The sequence below is a fragment of the Leuciscus leuciscus genome (genome assembly GCF_965113295.1).
Source record: "Leuciscus leuciscus genome assembly, chromosome: 2".
NCBI classification, from domain to species: Eukaryota; Metazoa; Chordata; class Actinopteri; order Cypriniformes; family Leuciscidae; genus Leuciscus; species Leuciscus leuciscus.
In genome coordinates this window covers 18,550,148-18,569,942 of record NC_138726.1, presented here as the reverse complement: position 1 = coordinate 18,569,942, position 19,795 = coordinate 18,550,148, and the positions used below count along the sequence as shown (strand labels likewise).

Below are 19,795 nucleotides of genomic sequence, written 5' to 3'. Positions count from 1 at the left end.
TTACGCTAGAGCAGCTATGGAAGGCAGAAATACAAGTGAGGATGCACATGTTGAGGATCTGCAAACGCTGGAAGAGCAAGTTGTGAACTTCCTGGCAGAGAAGGATGTTTACCTGGATCCGATCGCCATCTCGGCATGCCATACTTTGCCGCGGAAGGACAAGGCTAATCCAGCAATCATCTTGCGTTTTGCAAATCGCAAACATAAGACAGAACTCATGCGTCAAGGGAAGAAGTTAAAGGGAACATCAGTGTATCTGAATGATCATCTCACAAAGAAAGCGGCTGGTATTGCCAGAGAAGCGCGTATTCTGAAAAAAAATGGGAAGATCAACGCGACATGGACGAGGAACTGTAAGATATTTATCCAGTTAAATGGGCGCACTCCGGAACAAGCTAAAGTCATAGTGGTAAGAGAAATGAAAGACCTTGACCAATTTAAATAATGTTGAGAATTCCACTGAGTATTATTCTTGATACAACTCGAGAGAAGACAAGCCCTAGTGTTTATGTTTCCTGGATGAATAATTTAACACGAAGTAGCCGGATCAATGGATATTTTTTTGTTAGACTGAGGATATACTGTAACGCTGCATATGGACAGTGTGTGTTCGTTTTGCGTTGGATGGAGTACTTAAGTTTTGGGACATTTTTCTCAAGGGATATAATGACAGTGAGTCTCTTTCCTATTAGTGGTTGTTTCAATGGTATTCAGTGGAGTCGACAAGTGGATATCAATATTTTGAACACTCGGAAGTTGGGCTTTGGATTCGGGAGGACTGGGAACTGTATGGGACATCTCCAAATGGACTGTAGTTTTCTGTGTGTGTCTGAGTGTTTTCTGTGTGCGCGCGTGTGTGTGATTATTAGTGTGTTGCCCGGGCATAAATCTGGATCGGTACGCTGTTTGTGTGCGTGTCCTGCGTATGTGTGCATAAACGTGCGCTCCATGAGCGTGAAGGGTGCTGGGGTTGGGTGGTCCAACGTTATGTATTTTTGGTGGGAAGGTGTTGGTATGATAAAACAAAAAACAAATGTACGACAGTGAGGATGAATTGAGTGATGTGGATATTGACAACAATAATGTAGAATTTATAAATGGTAGTGAAGACATCATTCAGTATGATGATATAAATTATAGAGCAAATGAGTTTGGCTGCGACATAGATCCGGATGAGCATTTGTTTAATAATATAATCAATGATTGTGTTTACTACACTGACGAGCAATTTAAATGCGTTAATATGAATGGTGCCTTTAGTATTATACACTTTAATAGTAGGAGTTTGAATAAAAATCATAACGACATTAAACAATATCTTAGTCAGTTTAATAAATTCAGTGTCATTGCTGTTTCTGAGACTTGGTTGGATGCAGACAGGTGCTGTGAAGTAGAATTAGATGGATATGAATTGTTCACTACCAATCGGATAAATAAAAGAGGTGGGGGTGTTGCACTATACATAGATACAGATCTGGGGTTTGAGAGGATTGGTAGTGAGTCAACCACCATTGATGATGTTTTGGAGTGTATAACATGTGAAATCATTTTAGAAAAATCTAAAAATATTGTTGTTAGTTGTGTGTACAGAACACCTGGATCATGTCTAGACATCTTCAATAAAAAAATGGACACTCTTTTTAGTAATTTAAATAAGGTCCATATTGTGTGTGGTGACTTTAATATTAATCTTCTGAATCCTCAGAAAAATGTGAAAACAACAGACTTCATTAATACTATGTATTGCAACACTCTATTTCCTCTTATTGTTAAGCCAACCAGAATTACTACGGACACATCAACATTAATAGATAATATTTTTACTAATCAATTAGCAAGTCAAATTACCGCTGGAGTACTTATCAATGACATCACTGACCATTTTCCTATTTTTAGTATTTTCAAACAATTACGAAATAATACAACCAAAACAAATGATTTCAAAGTTGTAAGACACAGAACTCCTGAAGCTATTGCTGCTCTCAGGGGTGACTTATGTGCCCAAACTTGGGAAGAAGTGTATACAACTCCTGACCCTGATAGGGCTTACAATGCCTTCCTACTTACCCTAATCCATTTGTATGACCTGCACTGTCCGCGTAAGAAATACTATATTAAAAATAAAAATAGCCAGGATAAGCCATGGTTTACCAAGGGCATAGCTAAGGCCTGTAAGAGAAAACAACAACTCTATAGAGTTTATTTAAAGCAAAGGACTAAACAAACTGAAGAAAGGTATAAAATGTATAAAAATAAGTTAACTCAAATAATAAGATCTAATAAAAAAGCGTACTATTACAAATTGTTGGAGCAGAACAAGAATGATACCCAAGGTACCTGGAGGGTTTTGAATGGCATTATCAGGAATGGGAGAAAAAAGGAAGAATATCCAAACTACTTCACAGTGAATAACTCAATCATCAGTGACAAAAAGGAAATTGCTAATGCATTTAATAGCTTTTTTTGTCAGTGTTGGGCCTAAGTTATCCAATGGAATTGTGCAATCAAACAATGCAAAAGAATTTGAAGAAATCAATATTCAAAATAATTTAAACTCACTTTTCATAGAAAGTGTTAGTGAGAGAGAAATTATGGAAATTGTACATTCCTTCAAGACCAAGAGAACAACAGATGGATTTGACATTGATATGGTCCTCGTGAAAGATATCATTGATTGTATTGTTACTCCGTTAATGTATATATGTAATCAGTCTTTTTTAATGGGTATCTTTCCGAGTAAAATGAAAACTGCCAAAGTAATACCTATTTTTAAAGGTGGAGAAAAGCAACAGTTTACCAATTACAGACCGATCTCAATACTCTCGCAGTTTTCAAAAATATTGGAAAAGCTATTTGTGAAACGACTTGATAGCTTTATAGACAAGCATAACCTGTTAAGTGAACATCAGTACGGTTTTAGATCCAATAGGTCCACTTCAATGGCAGTCACTGAACTAGTAGAAAAGATATCAACATCTATTGAGAACAGTGAGTATGCTGTTGGTGTCTTTATTGACCTTAGCAAGGCCTTTGACACTATAGACCATTCATTACTTTTAAGTAAATTAGAAAGGTATGGTGTCAGGGGCTTAGCACATGCTTGGTTAGAAAGTCATCTAAGTGACAGAAATCAATATGTACACATTAATGGTATCAGTTCAATGGAGGCAAAAATAACTCACGGTGTTCCTCAGGGCTCCGTTTTGGGACCGAAACTATTTATTATGTACATTAATGAAATTAGTGAAGTCCTTAACAAATTGCAATGTATTCTATTTGCTGATGATACCAGTTTGTATGGTTCGGGAAAAGATCTTGAGCTGCTTTTGAATTCAGTAGAAACCGAACTTAAGATACTCAAAAAATGGTTTGAAGTAAATAAACTTTCCATAAATCTGCATAAAACTAAATATATTGTATTTGGAAACAAGGCAGTAAACAAACTATGTCGACTCAAAATTGGGGAGGTAGAAATTGAAAGGGTGTATGTAATAAAGTTTTTGGGAATTAATATCGATGATAAGTTAAATTGGAAAGCGTATATAAATATCCTAAAGACTAAAATTTCTAAACTTATTGCTATATTGTGTAAAATAAAAAACTTTGTGAATCAAAACGCATTATATATACTGTACAATTGCCTCATCCTTCCATACCTTAGCTATTGTGTGGAAATATGGGGGAATACCTATAAAACTAATATACAACCCATTTTCTTATTGCAGAAGAAAGCAATTAGAGTGATTAGTTATGCAGAATACCTTGCCCCAACAAATCCACTTTTTATTAGACAAAATATTATAAAATTTCATGATCTTGTTGATGTTTACACAGCAGTTGTGATGTACAAGGCCCATAATTTCATGCTTCCTCACTGTCTACAAGAGATGTTTCAAACTAGATAATCTAGATACAGCCTCAGAGGTACTGATCTGTTACAAAAACCCATGGTGAAGAGTAATACTAAGAGGAGGTGTTTATCAGTTAAAGGAGTTGATTTATGGAACAGTCTTCCTATTCAACTTAAGCACTCTAAAACTATTAATGCATTTAAGAAAATGTATAAGTTAATTATTATGGAAAAGTATAGAACACTTGAATGAAGTACATTAGATAAGTAGTTGAAAGTGGATGTATAATATAATCTTGATTGTTGAAGTTTAAGTTCTGTGCTTATATGTTACCATCGCTGGAATAAGAGAAACTGTATAATTGTGTCATCTTTGGATATAGTGTTTCAGTTGTAAAAGGGGTTAGGCAAAATAAGTCTTGACTTCAGCCTAAACCCCTTCGGTCAGGCATAATTTAGCATTTAAATTCCTAATGTACACATTTTGTAATTATCTTTCTAATGTACATATTTTGTTTTTGTTTTCTTTCTTTGTTTTTTTTTCTTTTTTCTTGTATTATGTACAGGATCTTTGAATTACATGTGACTAAAGATTTAAATGTTCATAATGACCGAAGAAAATAAACTACTAAATAAAAAAAAAAGAAAAAAAAAAAAGTATTGATTATTGATTTGATTTGATTTGATTGATGTGATTTCTTGTTGTCTCTCTCAAAGGTTACCTTGTCTGTGATTTTTGCCATACTGTGATCTCTCTCTGATCGCACATTTTGCTTTCACTTTCGCTCGCTCATCCTCTCTCTCTTTCTCTCATTTTCTCTTTCTCTCTCATCCTCTTTTAATTTGTGTTTGTTTGATAAGGTTTCCGTGTGTTTGTTTCTGTTGTAAATACATGTATTTACTCTGTGTAAATGTAGAATTCTGTATACGTAGTTTCATTTTATTAAAACCATTATATTCTTTATTGCTTCTGCCTAAAATGCTCACATTATGAAGTCAATGAAATGTTGATCCAAGCTACAAAAGCTTTACATTGTGTTACTATTCGTAACCTATATTTTATAAGAACAGGAAAGTGATTTTCAGTGGCCAGAAACAATTTTTTCCTGAAATTATAAGAAGTGATAACTTTATTGAGAAGTTGATAGGTTAATCTTACGGCCGTTTGCGGATTATCTCATCCGGATAATATTTCGGATGAGTAAGTCTTTTTAAATTTACTTGCATTAGTTGACAAGCTATTTTGTATAAACGTAGGCTACATATTTTACTGGTTGGACCATTTCCATACTTGTCATTCAGAGTAATTATATTTAAATGGTCTAGGCTATGCTTTATAAAGTAGGAGAGAGGCTTCATGCAGTCTGTTTTCTTTCGTTTTTAATAGTTTTGTTTAAAATAACACATTTCGAGCTTTCTATATATTTCTCTGGTATTTTAGGCAAAGCTTATGAGATTGGGTTCATTTATGAGGCCTCCAGTTCCTGCTATTTTTAATTCTTATGTATTAAATACAGGCAATTGGTTGATGAAACAACTATTAAAATTAAGATACAATTAATACAAAACGAAATTCACTTTAAAGAAAGGCTTTATACAAAAAATAAACTTAATGAAATGGTCAAAATCTTGTCTGCCCACTCCATTTGTCTTGCGATTGCGCATGATCTTACTCATGCTTTTCACTTTTCATATAATCAACATAAATGAAATTAAAAAAAAATATATGATTTTATTTAAACCTAAATATGAACTAAATTGTTTTATTTAATTTTAATGACTAGGCTACAACACGTAGGCCAATTAGCCTACAGTACAGAGAATTAGTTGACAAGCTATTTTAAATAAACGTAGGCTACAGATTTTACTGGTTGGACCATTTCCATACTTTCCATTCAGAGTAATTTATATTTAAATGAAGAGTGCTTGCAAATATCTATTGCAAATGTGTGTATGTGCTGAAATGTGTAAATATGCCTAGCTGATGAATTGCAAATGTGTTAATGTTTGCGTTGTGCTATCTCCGTAATGGCCCATTGACACACAATATATGCCTACAGCACGTGTCTACAATTATTTGCATCAGTTATTCATATAGACTAATGGTAATATACTTTGAAATATTTATGTTATAATAGTTTTCAACTTTTTTTAAAACAGGAATGCTGCATCTCCTTCATCTGCAACTCGGAGGGCGCGCAGCAACACAGTTGAACGTCAGAAAGAGTAAGTACATATTTACCAATGTTTGTGCAATTTTGTTTATATACTTATTACAATATGAGCCTGTATGAATTTATTTATTTTTAGAGGTTGGTTGATAATGTTACATATTTTTTCTTTGTGCTATCTTATCAGCATGCTAATGCCCATCAGTTGTGCATGTGCTGGGATAGTACTCTATATGATAATAATAGTTTTCAACTTTTTTTGAAAGGAATGATGTAGGTTGCTCACTCTCACCTCTCACTGCAACTCGCACTAAGAGGGCACGCAGCAACACAGACAGAAATCAGAAGGAGTAAGTACATATTTACCCACTATTTTACAGATGTTAGACCAATTTTGTTTATATACTTAGTGATGCTACAAATGTACATGTGCCTGTGTGGATTGCCAGACACAATTGCAAAACACAATACCAGACACAATTGCAAAAATTGTGGTGTTATGTATGCACAATATTACAATTAGTGATTGGTAATGTTAGTATAAAAGAGCTTATTTTTGTTGTTTTACCAAAATGCTGACTGTCCATCAGTTATGCATGTGCTGGCATAGTACTTTGTTCAACCTTTATTAATATTAATATTATTATTTTTATAGGAATGTGGTAGCATCACTCTCAACCTCACCTGCAACTCGCACTGGGAGGGCACGCGACAGGTGTCATTCAGTTTTGAGAACAACTGAAAAGTAAGTACACTTATTCCCTTTCTTTCAGATATTAGTATAATTCTGTTTACATATTCTGGTTTTACATAGTCCATACAAACATTATGTGTCTGTATGGCTTTGCATCTGGCCAATGTTACTTATAATGATTGAAATGCAGTTGTTATATTTTGTGTAATAAACATGCTCACAGTTGTTTGTTTGTTTTACAGCTATAAAGGTGATGGTGATCATCAGACACCTGTTGCAAAGAGGGCCAAGACAAACATTCAGACAAGCAACAAGCAGTCTACTCTGTCATGGAAAACAGAGACTGACATTGATATGGTTCCACAGACTCTGAGATTCCTGCCTGCACGGGAACCTGGACCACAGCTGAGTCCAGCTGATGCACACACTCCTCTGAGTCTCTTCAAAATGTTTTTTTCTGAGAATGCAGTGTCAACTCTGTGCCACAACACCAATGCTCAAGCTGCTGGTGCAATTGCAAAAGGCCGCAAATATAAATGGACTGATATCAGCATCAGCGAGATGTACAGATACATTGGGCTGCTTTTTTACATGGCTATGGTGAAGATGAGCTCCATCAGCGACTACTGGCGGCAAGACCATGGGCGTAGGTTTAGGGGGGGACGCTAGGTACTAGTCCCAATCAATATTTTGAGATGACAAATTTGTCCCCACCAATATTTAGCAAGCTCCTTTGAACTGCTATTTGGATCTTTGCGCTGCTATTTGGATCGATTCCAACGGCCAAAACAACGACAGTACAAGAAACGCCGTAATTTGATTGGCGGCGGTGTATCTGACAGGCTACACGCGCGGGCCGGGACTACTTTTGTGCTTGCACTGGCAGCGAGCGGGTGGTGTGTGTGTGTGTGTGTGCGCGCGCGCGTCGACGACGCCGACGGTAAGTTACCAGGGCTGTCTCTCTGCAACATACAAAGGCCAGAGTAAAACATTTTAATATTCCGTTTTTTGCCACTTTTTGTACTTTGTAGATAGATCAGCTATGCCACCCAAGAAGAAGAAAGGGGACATACGAAGCTTTTTCATAAAGCAGAGTGTAAGTAGGCAAAATAACTAGCCACACAAATAAACTAGCAGTAGTAGTGACTGACCAGGCTTTCAAATGCAGATTCTACTGTGGAAAATAGTATTGATTGGTGATAGTATGTGTTACCATGTTGTTACAGTTAAACCTAGCAGCAGCAATCTTTCAACTAAGGTTAAGAGTATTGATTAGGCTGTGCAGCACTGATAGACTCATAGAAGTCACGCTATCATGATAGAATGCTACGTTAGCAAGTCACTGAATGTTAATTTGCTGACCTTAACTTAGAATCTTGCAGTCAACATAAACAGTGGATCTGAGACATTTTTCATAATAATTTATGTTAATAAAACGTTTGGTTGTTCAGCATTACACAGTCTCAGGTTTTTATTTTTATTTTTTGAGAGTGCATTTTTGAGATTATACAGTTATACTAGCTCTTTAGGGACAGTATACAGGATGGTGTATTGGGGTCAGGATACAATATAATGAGATGAAGTAGATTCACTTCTGTATTGTGATATTCTGTATTGCCAACAGTCTGAAATCGCCATTAAAGCACTGGTATCTTACAACAAAAGAATTCCAGGGGGAGAGGGAGGGGGATGTCCCCACCAAAGCTGAGGCCAAACCTACGCCCTTGGGCAAGACAGTCTTTTCTCTTTGCCTTTTCCTGCCACAATCATGTCCCGGGACATATACCGCACCATTTCATGGAATGTGCACATGAGTCACCCAGATGCAGATAAAGAGAATGACAGAAAGAGGGGCACACCTGAACATGACCGGCTTTTCAGGTTCAAACCTCTCATGGACACCATACGTCATGTTTGTAAAGCCATCTATCATCCTAAAATAAACTTAGCTGTCGATGAGAGAATGGTGGCATGCAAAGCACACACAGGTATGACGCAGTACATGAAAGCCAAACCAACCAGATGGGGTTTCAAGTTGTTTGTTCTTGCAGACTCATCAAATGGATACACTTTGGACTTTTCTGTGTACACAGGAAAGAACAACTTTCCTTCAGGCCATGGACTGTCACATGATGCTGTAACATCTCTTTTGGAAATGCCAGGCATGTAATGTTCACTTGTGTCTTCAGTTAAACAGGAACTGTTTTCAAGAATGGCACAAAGACATGTAACTATATTCTATCTGCCTTTATTTTATTTTATTTTGCTCTTTTTGCATTATTTTGCTTTATTTTGCTTAGAGCCCGCATCAACGGGGCATAAGCATTTACTGTGAGATACCTGCAAATTTAAAACATTTAGTTCCTCCTCATAGAGGAATTACAATAAAACAGTGAAAAACAAAACCTTTGAATCTCCTCTACTTTGTTCAGGCTGCCTCTCTTGATGGCCCATTAGTCATTGGGGGAGTGTCTATGTCACACCCCTGGTCTGAATCTCATTAATATTGATGAGCGATTACCCCTCCCACGCATAAACCTCTTCTTACAAAAAAAACTGTTTTACAATGTTTAAATCAATGTATTGTTTTAAGAGAACGATCAGGCAGGATGAATTTCACATCATTTTGAAGCCAGAACTAGAAACGACAACATACATTAGTGAAGAGGCTTGTGGGCACATATTTAGAATGTGTTTTGTGGCCTTATTTCAGCAACTTTCTTTTTTTTTTTTTTATATAACCACGCATAAACATTATTCTCTTAAAAATCCAAAGATTTACAAGCATGTTGATCAGATATTATGCTAGCCCTGTTTGTGTTATATAGAGTGAATTTACACTTTTGCCATTAACATGTTTATAAATAACTGAAAAAAAACCAAATGTCAGAGCATGTCAGAACACCTCCAGGGCCCCAAAAACACCTCAGACCCCAGAGGGTTAAGCAATACTGCAATTGTAATTCCTTCAACCAAAGCAGTATAATCAATTATTGTACAGTTTACATGCTGCTGAGCTGAGATTCCTTCGTCAAAACAGACTTACGCTTTAATACTGAAATTAGGGTTTCTTCGCTAAAATCATATTAACCTTACACTAATACCATTTGAAAATGTGCTTAAATGTGCTAAGACTTTTTCAATTACAGTAGAGATGTCAATTCAAATCATAATTTATCCGCATTTAACCCTCTGAGGTCGGCAAACGCGCCCCCGCTTTTTGCTGGATTTTCTTCACATTGTAGTACAATAAACTTAAATTACTCCGTCATTTATGGTTATACAGAAAAAAGAAATATAAAAAAAGAATCTGTGATCCCATACAAAAATGTAATATATGGCCATATATGTACTTATATTTTAAATAGCATGACATATATCTATACATATATTTGACTTATCTGAGAACACAATATATGACTGCAACATATATCTATACATATATTTGACTTATCTGAGAACACAATATATGCCTGCAACATATCTATACACATATATTTGACTTATCTGAGAACACAATATATGACTGCAACATATATCTATACATATATTTGACTTATCTGAGAACACAATATATGCCTGCAACATATATGAACATTTATGTGTCCAAACATGTGAAGAAAATATTTGAGTTCATCCATATATGATACCATATATCTGCATATATTACAGTATAGTATTGGTTTCTCGCATATATGGACAACATTAATTATAAATATGTGACATACATATTTGTTTTCCACATATTTAATAAATGTATGTAAACATACACTGTAACCCTTTACTGTAAATTTACAACGAATTTCTTACAGAATTGTACTGTATTTCCATAATACAATATTAAGCTGTATCTTTTACAGAACAGCTGTAAATATACAGCACATTTCTGTTTTCGTCCTGATAAATTCGTTATATAGGATCATACCATGAAAAGGCATTGCATTGTGGGATTGATTTCTTTCGCGCTCAATTCAGTTCAAATGTGACGCGTCATGCGAGCAGACAGTAACGTTAGGCAGCTACAACAGGCAAACTTGTTTCGTCAGCGGGATTCAACTGAACAAATCATTCCTGTTATCAAGATAAACAATGTCTGCGAATCTGTGAGCAATTTGAAAGCTTTTTTGAGGTTCGGTTCGGTTCGTGTTTCAAACATTAATTGCCTGTGACGCAGCAGAAAATGGACGACGTTAAAGGTAGCAGCTACCTGAGGACGGATGGAAGAATTTGTCATTGAATAATCATTGAAAATTCAATGATTATTGAAAATTCAGTAACGTAACAGAACAGCTGTAAATATACAGCACATTTCTGTTTTCGTCCTGATAAATTCGTTATATAGGATCATACCATGAAAAGGCATTGCATTGTGGGATTGATTTCTTTCGCGCTCAATTCAGTTCAAATGTGACGCGTCATGCGAGCAGACAGTAACGTTAGGCAGCTACAACAGGCAAACTTGTTTCGTCAGCGGGATTCAACTGAACAAATCATTCCTGTTATCAAGATAAACAATGTCTGCGAATCTGTGAGCAATTTTAAAGCTTTTTTGAGGTTCGGTTCGGTTCGGTTCGTGTTTCAAACATTAATTGCCTGTGACGCAGCAGAAAATGGACGACGTTAAAGGTTGCAGCTACCTGAGGACGGATGGAAGAATTTGTCATTGAATAATCTGCGCGTGACGATAAGTGGGATTTAGAGTTTGAGAAGATGGAGAATTGTTCAACTGAGTGATACGGTAAGCCAATAAATTATTATTTTAATTTTTTTTTGCGTTCGCATTTCTACATTGTTTTCACGTAACGTTATTTGGTTTGATTTTGCGAACGCGGTTTACTACCGTGGCCGCGCAAGCAATTCACTGACTCTGTTCACCTGTTTACCAAGTAACGTTAACTTCGACATTTCATATAATAGGCAACCTTTACCATGCTATTTGCATGACGTGCATTTGATATATATTTTTTTCGTTTTAGGCTTTGTAATCTGATGGCCATTGTTAATGTAAGTGCTTTTAAGTAGTGTTACAGTTATAGTCTATGTGGTAAAAAAAAAATGCTGTCAAATTCTGTCAGGTCTGTGATCGTGCTTTTGAATCGTTGTCAGAATTTTGCTAGCACATGAAAATCCATGTTCCTAATGCTGTTTTCAAATGTAGTGGGCCTATTCCTGATTGCCATCCCATGGTCCTACAACTACTCCCTAATTCAAAGAAGTTAGACGGTGTTATCCTTCAAGCAGATAAGTAGAGATTATTAAGCAAATCTCATTAATTTGTAATATGTTTTATGTTTTGGTTCTGTTGATCAAGGTTGTGCTGTCCTTTTTAAAAATTGTTTCAGGAATTTGCATCGCTGATGTCCAGCAATCTACATTTGCCAGAAAGTCCACGACTTATTTCCTGGTATGTAAACATTAAAGGGGTAGATGAAACCTAAAATGAAAAGCCATCATTTACTCACCCCACTGCAAAATATGTTTTTCTTAATTAGTGTTTTTATTTTGTTTCCAGTCCAGATATCTACAATTCTTACATGAAGAAGCATTTAATAGACACGTAAAAATGGTCTTGTTTTCTGAAAGAATAAGTCAAAATTAAGTGAGTTTATGCTTAAAACAAACATAATTATATGCCAGTGCATTTTAGCATTCTAACCAATTTTAATTTTTTGTTGAAAAATGTAATTCATAGAACTATGAATAGACAACTACATCGAACCACAGTGGAACCCACAGTAGTTTTTTTAATTATTAATATTATTTTTTTATTTTTTTTATTTTTTTATTTTTTTATTCCATTACAGGTCAATCTCTAAGCAACCAGTGCTGGATATTAAGTTTGGAAGGTCAAGGTGTGTGTGAAGGATCACAGCCTGACTTCATCACTGGCCTGGCAGCGCTGTTTGCCTCCTCCTGAGTTCAGCTTGCAGTACCAGGAAGAGGCAGCACCTTGAGTTTATTCAGAGGTTAGTCATTGGCATATTTGCCATTCATATATATATATATTATATATATATATAAAATATATATTAGACTGAATTGTGTCACTAACCTTGACTTGACAGTATTTATTATGTTGACTACTGGTATGAACAATATGGCCCTGGTTTCCATACAGGGCTTAGCTTAAGCCAGGTCTAGGCCTTAATAAAATTAGGGTATTTAAGCAGCTTTTATAATAATGTATCATAAAAAAAATAAAAAAACATTACCCGTGTGCATCTTGAGATAAAACAGTGGCAGTCATATATTTTAAGATATGTCAGTGCAAGTTGTTTTCAGTTGAAGGATTAGTGAAAATTCTGTCATTAATTACTCACCCTCATGTCGTTCCAAACCTGTAAGACCTTCGTTCATCTTCAGAACACAAATTAAGATATTTTTGATGAAATCTGAGAGGTTTCTGAACCACCCATAGACAGCAACGTCTTTGCAACTTTTAAGGCCCAGAAAGCTAGTAAAAACATTGTTTAAATAATCCATGTAACTAGTGCAACCTTAAAGGAGAACTCCGGTCAATTTTAACATTGAGCTCATTTTTTTGTAAATTTGGAGTGCTGTCAATACAGAGAACAACGACAAAAATCGGTGTTGCCTACACCGTGTTATCCTCTTTTTAAAATTTGCACCCTGTTGACTTCAATGGGGCAATGTTTAAACCTGCTTTTAGCCTCTTAACCCTCTGGGGACCAAGCGGTTTTTGGGGCCCTTGAGATGTTCTGACATGCTCTGACATTTGTGCTTTTTTCAGTTATTTATAAACATGTTAATGGCAAAGGTGTAAATTCACTCTATATAGCACAAACAGGCCTACCATAATATGCGAGCAACATGTATGTAGATGTTTGTATTTTTAAGAGAATAATGTTTATGCGTGGTTATTTAAAAAAATAAAAATGAAAGTTGCTGAAATAAGACCACAAAACTCATACAAAATATGTGCCCACAAGACTTTTGACTAATGGATGTTTTCTCTTGGAGTTCTAGCTTCAAAATGATGTGAAAATAGTCTTGCTTTATCGTTCACAAAAAAAAAATACATTGATTTAAATGGTGTAAAACAGGTTTTGCTTGGAAAGCCAATATGCGAGGGGGAGGAGTAGTTTACACCTTAGATTACCCAGTCCCACCCACTCTGCATAATGACTCTGCATAATTAGCCATTCATTCAGGTGTGACACTGACTGAGCCACAATGCAAGGACAAAATAGCCTATATATTTAGAAGAAGACTTATATTGACCATTTAAGATTTTGCTTACATCTATCTTGTAAATATGTTTTGCTATTTTATTAAAAAGGTTACAATTACAACAATAATTACAATTTCAGCAATATTTCTGCAAAAAAAGTACTTTCTTTGTAAAAAAAAAAAAAAAAGATTATAGGCCTACATTTTATCATATGTATTCATTAGTTTGAATATAGCCAACATTGGAACATCTTAGTCTATGACTTTATTTTTGACAAAATAGTATTTTATATATATGAGCAGAAAAGCTTATTTGATGTGACAGTATATTCTACAGTAAAAACTGTACCCAAATCTAGTCAACAAAATGTTGTCTTTCATATTTCGCCTGACTGTAACGCAGTAACTGTAACTGTAAAAGCAGTTTATTCTTTCACACACAGACGCGCGATTCATATTTAGGCTAAACAGTCTTTACAAATATGTACCCTTCATTCATCTCACAGAAACGCTATTCATATTATAGAAACGCGATTCATCTTTTTGTTTACATAAGCCTACAACGTTATTCCACATTAACACTTGAGAAAGGATAACTTAGCCTACCTCACTCCTCAGCGGGATCTGCTCCTCATATCAGCACGGAAAATTTTCTCCATAAGGTAGGCTATATTATGCCTCTTTGTTTACAGCTGATGTGGGGGCGTTTCACAGACTGAAATGGTTCTCAGAATTTGCGTTTGAATAGCACGCGCTCTCCGGGGCGTGGTCAAATTACTTTTGAATGGCTCCTAATGAGCTCGACTGGAGTCGCTCTCTTTTTATACAGATTACAGAAGCTGATAATATTTGTTTTTTATATAAATTACTTCATTTAAAAGCTGCGATCTCAAGCTTTATGCCCGTGGGTCTGTTTGCCTGAATTTTCGCAGAGTTATAGATAATTTTCGAACGCGTTTCAAATGGGAGTTTACTGACAGAGAGAAGGCAGAAATAGCATCATGTTAGTTTTTCTTTATTTGTCAAAAAGCAAAACACTTTATTTGTATTGTGAGTATACAGAAAAAAAATAGAAACTGAACAGGATCGATTGATGTATTACACGAAAATGAAAGATCAAAATTAACAGAGCTTTTTGTGTTTATTTTTCATTGCTAAAAAAAAAAACGGGCAAAACGCGCGGGCGCGTTTTTGGTCCCCAGAGGGTTAATGTCCTTGATGTGTCATACAAGTGCCCAGCCATGTGAGTGATTCCTTCAGCGTGAACACGGGTGAATCTGACTGCAGTAGATGTGAAAGATATCTTGTTGAAACATCTACAAATGTCCATATATAGGTGAAAATGCCCCTTGAAATCAATTTAAGGTGGCAAATGTCACAGGTCGGGGTGGGCCAAGCCAGACTGCACCCACCCCTAAAAACCGGGTACCACCTCGAGGAACGTGTCAAGGACCAGACAGACAAGGGAATCAAGGAATAACAGTTTTCTTTATTAAGTTAAGAACAGTAATTTGAAAAATCCTAATTAAAATCTTCTTGTCACCAGAGGGAATTCGATGGCCCCCTGGACCGTAGAGGGGAGAACGATCGTGACGGCCCTGCAGCTCGTTGGAGAGGGATCAGAGGGAAACTCACACCGTCTAGGTAGGTCACTGGATAAGTACTCTTTACAGGACTCAAGAGGAAGTCGTGGTTATACGGACCCCATTCGGACTGGAACCAGGTAAGTACTCATGGGCGGGAGTGGAACAAGTCCCGGATGCTGCCCCAGAGGTAAGTACCCAGGGAGCAGTTGCCTCAGCCTCGGACGAAGCACAGGGACACAGGTGGATAGCGGACCGGGCCAAGAGAGGAAACAGGTAAGTATATCCCGGTAGGTGTCCTTTATGCCAGACCAAATAGAACGGGGGCCTTTAGCCGGGACGTGGGGGAACCTTGGACAACAGGAAGACACTGTTGGACAACAGGAAGGCACGTGCCGCAGTTATTCCTTTTCCTTCTCTCTTTCTGAACAGGGCGGAAGCTTTCGATGGGGCGTGTGAAGACCACCAAGCGGGGAGAATGCTTTAAGCGAGACACTTCACTTCAGCTGTACACTGTAACAATACAACAGGATTTAACCATTCAACAGTAGATGAAACATTCAGCATTAACAGAGCCGGGCTGTCTCAAAATGGTAAGTTGGGCGCTCGATATATCAAAACCTTCCTTGGAGACAGCGGGTGAAAGACTGTAAAGAGAGAGTGCACAGCAGACTACTATTACTTCTCCACACGATGAACTTCACTCCATAACACAAACCGTGTGAATCGTCACTTCAGGCACTGCATTCCACTCGCACACCGTGCATTCGGGCCAGCACTCACCCACCGGTCTTTCTCCCACCAGATCAACTCTCGTCTCTCGCAAGGGCTCAACTTCCCTCCGGAGACAGCAGAAGACGAGTGCAGCGTGGAGACAGATCAACAATTCACTCTGTGTACTAATTCACTCGTGCCACACACTTTCCAAACTCTCAACACCACTTCAGTGTTAGTGCATATAAACAACGAATCCAATACTCATCACTTTGCGTCTTTCCCACTGCTGACGATATTCCTTGGGTTTTCGCTGACAAATACTTCACTCTCTTCTCTCTACTTCTCAACTTCGATCTTCGCCCGCTTCACAGCCCAGCCTCAATAAAAGAACAACCCGTCGACAAAAACACAGTATCTCACAGGAGGAGAACCACACGACAGTCTGCTTCCTCTCTATTTTTAAAGCCCCATCTCAATACGTGTCCCTCTCACAACACTCTCTGTAATTACTCCACACCTGCTGTCAATCGGGCAATTGGCCTTGCCGCCATGGCAACAGATCCGCAGTGCAATAGAGACGGGTGTCCACTGGAGGTCCCCACAACAACACTGCATCACAAGGACTTTAGTCTTTTCTCTAATTTTTGTCACACCATGACACAAATATTACCCCTTAATAAAAAATGTTAATTTCTGTCACTGCTGTAAACTGACCACTGCATAGAATATGAAAAATATGAATATCTTTGTCAGTCAGCTGTCAACAGGCCTAAACAAGCCATGGCACCAAGCACAGAAACACAATCAGTAAAATGTTATCTAATTATTATCAAGAAAACTTTGAAAATATCGATCGAGACATATTTTGTCAATATTGCACACCCCTAATGCATGGTATTAATTTTGATTTCTTCGGGTCTTAAAAAGGTCTTAAAAAGCCTTAAATTTGACTTTAAAAAATGTGCAGAAACCCTGCTTCATAATATTTAGGTTGAACCACTGTAGCTATATATTTACCAATGTTTTTACCACTTTTCTGGGCTTTGACAGTTGCAATGATATTGTTATCAATGGAAGGACAAAACTATCGGATTTCATCAAAAATATCTTCATTTGTGTCCCGAAGATGAATAAAAAATGTCTTGAGGGTGAGTAATAATGACAGAATTTAAATTTTTGGGTGCAAACATGCATTTTAGTCTGGTAAATCATGTTGTCATATATGCAATAAACATTGCAAGGCTTGCAATTAAGTTAAATTATTTCTGTCACAAAGGTTTGGGCTGGATTCTGGCAGTGTGTGCTCTATATAAACGGAGAGTCTAAAGACTGCCTTTCCACTGATACTCTGATGGCACCGGATGAGGGGATGATATTGTTAATGAGCTGGGTGATGAGTAGACAAAAGTTGTAGAATAAAACTTTAAATCTGGCAACCCCACTTCCAAAAATTTAGTTAGTTGACAGTGTTGCATGTAAACAGACACATTGACTACGTTTACATGCTGTCAAATATCAGGTTATGGTCGGGTTAAGGTCACTATTTGGGTTTCTGAAACATTCGGAATAACCCGTTTACATGCGTGAGTAGAGAGAGTTACTCCTGTATGGAATTTGTAATCAATTGGCAATATCCCGATGTAAACGGCGACGCACGGTTAGCGTCTGGACGTATGGACAACGTTAAGACGCAATGTGCGTCATTTCCGATTCTTCTTCCTGTATCCAAAGGCAACAACAACAGCAGCAGCACGCGGATAATGAATAGTTCGGGGCAGATAGCGATCGCCTTTGTTTGCGCTTTCCTCCTCGCTCCAAAAGTGTGGTGCTGTGCTGCGTCTCGCCATGTTTACCTTTTCTTCTTGTTTACTTCCGGTATACTGCACGCGGGTTTTTGTATGCGCCGTCTCTACTCAAAAGACCAAGATTCCTTGCGAATAGAACATGCGCATGTAATGGGGTGACCCTTTAAGGTGGGTGGAGCCGGGCGGAAGCTCACGGCCCCTTTAAAAACGCGGAGATTTACTTTTACTTCCGTTTTTCCCTCCGGCATGGTATGCAGGCATTGTTGCAGAAAGAAGCTACCTAATATGCGTTAAGCATTGAGCGAGATAGTAGACTGCATAAGTGGGAAATTCACTTCTTTTTGACTCTTGCCGTGGGCCTGTGAATGTCCAACTACATAAACATTTTAAGGTACGCTACTGCATTGATATGATGTTGCATTTGGTAGTAGTGTTGTTTTTAATAATTGCTCGTTTATGTAGTGTGATCAAGGCTGTATTGGTGGTGGTTCACCGTTCTTACGATCGTACCGAGGGCCAGTCAATTGTGCTGCAGGTAAGTTTATATAGTACTTTGTGAGTTGTTTTTTTAACCGAAGATGTAATTTTAGATAGTGTATGTGGGGTTAATGGCCAAATTGGGTAATTATTTTATAGATATCTGCCCGCTGTTGTTTTGCTGCTGTGTGGCGGCTCGTTACGGCGACCAGTGGTGTGGTGCTGTGGAGACTGGAGAAGTTGTGCGCTCAAGTCCCACTGAGTACTGTGATAGACGTACATGGTTATGTGCGCAGGGTTTTATGTGAGTGTGTGTTGATGCGAGCGCATGGTTGTATGTGGACGAGTCTTTATGTTGAGTGTGTGTTGATACAAGCGCGTGTTTGAGTGAGCGTGGTGCAAACGTGTGTGTGTGTGTGTGTGTGTGTGTGTGCGTTGAGGTCATTTGGTATGGATTCATTTTGTTATATTGGTTGATTTAATTGTATTTTCTTTTCTGATAAACTTTTTGTTATATTGGTTGATTTAATTGTATTTTCTTTTCTGATAAACTTTGTTATATTGGTCGATTCAATAGTTTTTCTTGAATCTGATGATTATAATAATTTGATTTCATTGTATTTTTCTTTGATTTGTTGTTGCTTGTGAATTGTGTTCTTGAGATCTTATTTGTCGTCAATTCCTTGTACCATCAAGGATTACTGCTGGGATTGGGAGGATTTATTTGATTTATTTTGTTTGCTTATTGTGTGGATTGTGGTTTTGGTTATGCAATTGCATGATGGTATGATTTGAGGTGGCTTGAATTGTATTTTCTTTTCTCATTCCCAAATGTTAACTTATCCCATGGGATATTGATATTGACTGTTGAGTCCAAGATCCGATTTTACAGGTGACCGCTGTATAACATCAGGATTTATTTATTTATTTTTGTGTGAATGTAATTGTAATTTTGCATTGTTCCCTCAACTTGTGTGATTGTATAATATATATTCTTCTACCTCTTTGAGCATCAAATAAAGATTGTACACATCTCTGCTTGTTCTTTCCATTTGTTTGGAAACCCTGTAGTTGGGAGCGTGTATAAAATACACTTACCCCTTAGGTGGCATTAGCCGCCGCTCACACGCAGAACACAAATCAATGTTCCTTTTGATGGGGATATGCCGATACGCGTTTACATGACCAAATATTCGGGTTAGAAAAGGGGTACCCCAGGGATAATATCCGGGTTTTTAAAAACCGGGATATGAGCATATCCGGGTTTTTGCCGGTGTTTACATGGCCGTGCGCGACCGGGTTATTGC

At 37.3% G+C, this 19,795-nt stretch overlaps 3 long non-coding RNA genes across 4 annotated transcripts; all 3 read left to right on the top strand.

The window, feature by feature from the left end:
• Positions 1-5,677: 5,677 nt before the first annotated feature.
• Positions 5,678-7,346, top strand: LOC309486361. Of its 2 annotated transcripts, XR_014201491.1 has the most exons (4): positions 5,678-6,076; positions 6,288-6,371; positions 6,677-6,766; positions 6,958-7,346. It is a non-coding gene; the product is annotated as an uncharacterized lncRNA (long non-coding RNA). The 2 variants fall into 2 exon arrangements; XR_014201492.1 differs by having other exon boundaries at positions 6,288-6,766.
• A 3,998-nt stretch (positions 7,347-11,344) lies between these two features.
• Positions 11,345-12,624, top strand: LOC309486345. The gene is made up of 4 exons (XR_014201487.1): positions 11,345-11,453; positions 11,692-11,719; positions 11,874-12,119; positions 12,520-12,624. It is a non-coding gene; the product is annotated as an uncharacterized lncRNA (long non-coding RNA).
• Positions 12,625-18,269: 5,645 nt separating this feature from the next.
• LOC309492677 lies at positions 18,270-19,522 on the top strand. Its single transcript, XR_014203647.1, has 2 exons — positions 18,270-18,402; positions 18,474-19,522. It is a non-coding gene; the product is annotated as an uncharacterized lncRNA (long non-coding RNA).
• The last annotated feature ends 273 nt before the right edge of the window (positions 19,523-19,795 follow it).